This window comes from Rhamphochromis sp. 'chilingali' (assembly GCF_963969265.1).
Source record: "Rhamphochromis sp. 'chilingali' genome assembly, chromosome: 17".
In the NCBI taxonomy this organism is placed as follows: domain Eukaryota; kingdom Metazoa; phylum Chordata; class Actinopteri; order Cichliformes; family Cichlidae; genus Rhamphochromis; species Rhamphochromis sp. 'chilingali'.
In genome coordinates, this window is record NC_137944.1 from 27280974 (window position 1) to 27287486 (window position 6513).

At 38.7% G+C, this 6513-nt stretch overlaps 1 long non-coding RNA gene across 1 annotated transcript; it reads left to right on the forward strand.

The window, feature by feature from the left end:
- Positions 1-331: 331 nt before the first annotated feature.
- Positions 332-2817, forward strand: LOC308384735. The gene is made up of 3 exons (XR_013969384.1): positions 332-428; positions 1426-1511; positions 1680-2817. It is a non-coding gene; the product is annotated as an uncharacterized lncRNA (long non-coding RNA).
- The last annotated feature ends 3696 nt before the right edge of the window (positions 2818-6513 follow it).

Here is a 6513-nt window from a genome sequence, read left to right on the forward strand (position 1 = left end):
AAAAATTATCACAATCAAATGATCCCCCCTGTTCCTTAACCTTATGTCCTGTTTCTACACGGACTGATCTGCTGCTCAGTGTCCTTTTAAATCCTGTTTATCAGTTTTAATTCAGATGTGTCAGTCTGAGGGGGAACACAATCTAAACAAATCTAAATAAAACCAGGTTGAAGGCTTTCTATTGATTTTTGTTTATATTTTTCCAGAACTTAAAAGGCCGTCACACTGTTTCTCATCTCGTCTCACTGCCCTCGCTCCTTTCGCCTCCGTGCTGCCCTGCTTCATCTTCGCCCACTTCATCTGCACTTGGCTGGTTTTATTCTTCTTCGTTAGCGATTCAAGACGAACTTCATGGAAAGTCGTTGTGGAGAATGGTTTTATCGAGCCGCTTGTCATTGCTGTGATTCCTTACGTTATATACTGATTTGGTGAGTAAATGTTTACTGTTATTCAAACTGCTTTTGTGCCTTCTCTCAGTTTAGCACCAGATTTATGATCTTGCTAGCTAGCTAGTGTTAGCCTAACGTTGCTGCTGCCTCTCGGCTCCTGTTACTTCAAATTAACCCCACAGTTTTAAAAAGTGAAACTTTATTTTGATTAATTGAAATAGAAAAGTGAGCAGCTATTATATAAGAGCCCAGAAGAAACCTTTTCGAAAGGTGCAGCCGTTAAGGTTGGGGGCTTGTTTTTAGTCCATATAAAACTTTCTAACATATGAACCGTTTATTCTTAACCCCTGTATTTATTTGAATGCTTTGAGGCAGCTTTTGAACATCTGTGGCATCTATTAATGTCAAATCTAGCCTTTAGCCATAAGCAAACTGCTTTTACATTTAACAAACATATCTGTGTAATTACATTTTAAACAATAAGAAGAAGAAGAACAACAACAGTATTTGTTTTGTTAAAACATGTGTTTAGACACATTTTTTGTTGTGAAAGTCCAAAGCCATAAACCAGATTCGTGGCTTGCTAAATGGTTAAAGTCTATGTTGGCTTTATAGCTTCTTCTATATTCTAAATAATGAAGCTAAATCCCACAGTTGAATCATCAGAACATGTTGGGGTTGCCTGTGTCACATATAAACACTGCCATATGTTTTATCTGGTAATTGTGCTTATTAGAGACTTTATATATTGAAAGTTAGCTTTTAACAAGCGTGCAATGATTACATTTAAGTTAGGTGGTCTTTTCTTTAAACACATCTCTTTAGGCCTAAACTAACAGTGTTAATGCCACAAATTCAGACACAGTAATAGAGGATTTTAGTACTATATGTGCTAGTCTAATTTGGTTGTATGAGGTCTACTACATTGACCTTCTGTGTTGTAAGTTATAACTGCTGCACAGCCATTAAGGATCAAATCAGTTTCTAAATAATTTTCTGTTTTTTCTCCCTCTGCTTGCTTCTTATGGTCTTTGAGGCTCGGGACCAGCACTCCCCAGGTTACATCAAACCCTTACAAGTCTGTAAGAAGAAGCAGTTGGACAGAAAGTCTTTAACTGAGTGGTAACTATTTTGGTTTTCCAATATATTAATAATTGTCAGTGACATTTATATTAATCAGGCTGAGCTTTAATTATACTTTAGATCAACCTGTTTTACTTATTGTTTCATTTGTGCTTTGGTTTGGGGAAGTTGTTTCTTTATTGATCTTTTCCTGTCTTCTGTTATTAGACTTGAGACCTGATTGCTCTATGCTGTTGCTGATGACTCCAGTTAATCCTGAGAGACATGTTGTGTAAGTGAATACAAAGACAGTTTAGTCTGCACAAACTTAGTTTGTGGGATATGATCAGTCCACACTGTCCACACAGTATATAGTTTGCAAGTTTTTGAACAGTGAAATTTGTTTTGTGCCCAAATCATTCTGCAGATCATCAGAATGAAGGTTATTGGCTGTGTTTGCTTAGCCATTTTTAAAAAATATGCTTTCATGACATGAATATGTTTCGGTTGGTGGTCAGGGCTGTCCAGACTGACAAGTGGGACATTACTGGGCTTAAGCCCGGGCTGTTGTTTCAGAAGCCCGGGGTTTTTTGGAGTGTAATTTGTCTCATAGTTAGATGCCTGACTGACAACTGTATAAAACAAAAACTATACAATATTCGAAGCACATAGCGCACAGTCGTAAATTCCCCCTAATTTTGGTATGATCCGAGCTTGGGCACTAGGCGACTGAGCACTTACGCATGTGAGCGAGGGGGGAGAAGCTGCTGCCTGCAAGTTTGCTGCAGACAGAGGAGAGCTTAAGTTTGACCAGGTATGTCTCTACCAGCTTTGCACATCTAGAGACTGAAGTGCTTGCCCATTCTTCTTTGCAAAACAGCTCCAGCTCAGTCAGATTGGATGGACAGCGTTTGTGAACAGCAGTTTTCAGATCTTGCCACAGATTCTCGATTGGATTTAGATCTGGACTTTGACTGGGCTATTCTAACACATGGATGTTTTGTTTTAAACCATTCCATTGTTGCCCTGGCTTTATGTTTAGGGTCGTTGTCCTGCTGGAAGGTGAACCTCTGCCCCAGTCTCAGGTCTTTTGCAGACTCTAAGAGGTTTTCTTCCAAGATTGCCCTGTATTTGGCTCCATCCATCTTCCCATCAACTCTGACCAGCTTCCCTGTCCCTGCTGAAGAGAAGCACCCCCAGAGCATGATGCTGCCACCCCCATATTTGACAGTGGGGATGGTGTGTTCAGAGTGATGTGCAGTGTTAGTTTTCCGCCACACACAGTGTTTTGCATTTTGGCCAAAAAGTTCCCTTTTGGTCTCATCTGACCAGAGCGCCTTCTTCCACATGTTTGCTGTGTCCCCCACATGGCTTGTGGCAAACTGCAAACAGGACTTCTTATGGTTTTCTGTTTTGTGTGTGTGTGTGTGTGTGTGTGTGTGTGTGTGTGTGTGTGTGTGTGTGTGTGTGTGTGTGTGTGTGTGTGTGTGTGTGTGTGTGTGTGTTCCAAAATGATTAACCAGGATCAAACCATGAAAGAGTGGTTTGGGGAGCAGGAGGCATCATTTTCACACTTGGATCATCAAGTCCATATTTTGACCCCTTTGAGAATCTTTGGGATGTGCTTCATCAGTGCAAGATCTTGGTGAGAAATTAACCTGACTGTGGATAGACTGAAGTGAAGCAAAGGCATGGTGCCATCAAAGCTGGAGAAGATCCAAATTTCACTTTTCCCTTGTCCCCCCACAGTTTAAACACAAGGTGGCAGTGTTGCACTGATAGAAAACAAACCAACAGCAGAAGCGCCCCAGCTTAGATTCTACTTTACTCAAGTATTTCTATTTACTTAACTGTATTCTGCAATAAATGTTGTACTTTTGTACCTCCCTTGGTTTTATTTGGTAACATTCGTCTTTTTGATTCAAATTAAACCTTAAGATGTGTTAAAGGACTGATTTTAAAGCTCCATAGAGGGCTTCAGCTTTGCTGCAGAGCCTGCAACAAACTGTGGAGCTGGTTTGTTTTTAAGAACAGATGGTAAAAGACAGTAAAGAGACATGTCCTTCCTCCAGTGAACTCCTCCGTTAACCAGTCTCTGTAAAGTGTTTTAGACTCTGCTGGAGGATTTTAAATTGCTGACATAAATTACTGTCCACGACCTCAATGCAGTGAATTAATGCACCGCATGTTTAATCTACAGTCTGTCAAGCTCCAAAAGACCATTTTATTCTATGACAAGGCTTAATCTGTTTCAGCCACAGGGGTCATTAGCTTATTCCTGGATGCTCGCACAATGACTTTTACTGCAAACGGGCTGAAAGCGAAATTACAAATGAGCCATGATGTTGTCAGAAGGAGCTGAGCACACGTGAAGGGTGAAGCAGTGAATGAAGATGTGTCCTCACGCAGTGTTGTTCCTGCACGCTTTTTCTGCACTTCACTGATCCTCTTTGTGCAGTCATGACTGTGCATTTAAAACACCAAGAGCACAGTGATGGAAAGTAACTAAAAAGATTTCATTAAGTAGTGAATTTCCTCATTTTTTTTCCTGCATTTGAGTGTAATTTCATTTGTTTGATTACTAATATTTACATGGAAGGTAACTGCTAGTTCTTACTGCACTGCATTAATCAGACATCCATGCGCTTAACAGCTTATCCACTTCAGGGTTGAGGGGACAATAGGAGCAGAGTACTCCTAGGACAGTCTATGGACAGTTGGCAGTCTATCACTGGGCCAAAATAAACGGATAATTTTATAATTATTAAAGATCGAGGAAGGATATAAAATAGTGAAGAATGTAAACATCTTGTAAGGTATATCCTTCCCTTTCATTTTAACACATGTTTAAAAACACTTAAGGGGAACATTTAATGATGAGCATATATATTTATTCAGTTTTATTTCTATAGTGCCAAAAATCATTTCAAGTGCTTTAAATTGTATGCTAAAGACCCCATATGACTGGAAAGAAACCCAGCGATCAGATCAAATCATAATCAAATCAAAATTTATTTATTTATATAGCACATTTAAAAACAATAGTTTTGATCAAAATGCTTCACAAGTTAGGAAATAAATAAAATGAGGCAAGTGATGTGCCCCTTTGAGCAAGCACTTGGCAACAGTGGGAAGAAAAATTTCCCTTTTAACAGGAAGTAACCTCCAGTTCTGGGAGAGGGCAGCTATTTGAACTTGCTGGGGATTTATATCTTTGTCTTTCTCCTTTATTGACGGGGAAAGACGAGAAAATACCAGAAGAGGGAAATGTCGAGATTGGGCAGAAAATGAAGCAAAACTGCAGTTCCTCTGGTGGCCAGCAGGGGCCGACTCCAAAGGCAAGTCAGTCCCTATTGACTCACATGTTAAAATGTCCAAGTTAGAGCAGCAGAAATAAACTCAAGCTCACTGCTCATTTTCCCCTTCATATCTACTGTATGTGTTGGTTTCCTTTGTAACTCTTAGAATTATGGGTGTGTCAATGTAGTGTTCAAGTTCGCTTTATTTGTCATTCTAGTCATCTTAAAAGACAAAGAGATGAAATTATGTGTCTCACAGCCCAGGTAAGTGCAAAATTGAAAACCACCACCAAACAAGACAGAACAATCCATTAAAGAAACAGTTAAAGGTCATAAAGTGTAACCAGTACCTGATTTAAACAGTAATAAAATCGAGACATAAAATAATAAAATTAAAAAATAGACATAAAATTCTATAGATTTTTTTTTGGGGTCTTTTGGAGCATTTTTAATGGAATTATCTGAGAAATATTTTGCTTGCTGTGCTGTTAATTCTGCCAACAGCTTCTCCTCAAAGCCTCTCTTTATGAAGCAGAGGTCTTTATTAGCAGGTGTCTGCTGCAGCCGTACAGTTCATGGATGCAGCATGCTAACCAAGCCAGTATAAAGGACGGCCATGGCTACTGTTATGCCACCCATTGGTTAATGAGCTCAGCCACGAGTTTTCACCATGACTGTCCTGGTGTTTTTAACTCACACATGATGGAATGGAAAGCCAGTAAAAGCCCTGAGAGTTACTGGACAATTCAAGGTTTGTTGAAATGTTAAAAAATAAGATTTTTAAAACTGATTCTAAAGCTAACAGGACGCCAGAGTCTCTATTTGTATCTTACAGTCAAAGCCATTGGACTAGAGTATTGTTAATCTTACTGTCCCCAACACCATTAAATAAAAGCACCAGTGGGAATGTAACTGAGTACATTTACTCAAGTACTTTACTCACTTTCAATGGACTTGTACTTTAAGTACTTCCATGCACTGTATATTTTTCTGTACACTGTACTACTTATTTTAAAACTTTGCTTTCCTTTTAGTTTGATTGAGCTACAGGGCAACTAAAATTATAACCAGCTGCAACATTAAAGAGATACAGACATCAATAATTATAACCCAATAATATTATGGACATGATTCACTCATGTGAAATGATACATGAGGTACTTTAGCTACTTTTTAAAAAATGTATTATTTATTTGAATATGCAACCTGTGAACTGTAATGCTACTTAAATATGATCATAACTTTTACATAGGTGCTAAATACTTTATTTTACTTTGCAAATTAACTAATCGTCATAAGATCGGGTTTAGATTCTTATGCAGCTCCACTTTTCAAGAATAAATCTGCATTAGGAACACCAATTAAAAAAATAATTTAAAAAATACTGGAAATTGCAGGAAGCCAGCGAAGACCTTTTAAAATCTGAGGGCTCTCTTCCTGGAATGAGTTAAATTATGTGCAGCTACATTTTGGTGATTTAAAGATAATTTATTAATAAAGGTCAAATATGGAGATTCAAAGAGAAATGATTGTGACTGGGAAGCCCCACTTTGATCGTACGTGGGCTGGACCACTTAAACTCCAACTTCTGTCAGAGTGAAGAAGTCTAACCACACATTTAATCAATGAGAGATCTTAATATAAGACAACAGAGTGCAATTTCAACTGTCTCAGGTTTTCTAAGTCAGCGGTCTCCAACCTTTTTTGCGCCACGGACCGGTTTATGCCCGACAATATTTTCACGGACCGGCCTTTAAGGTGTC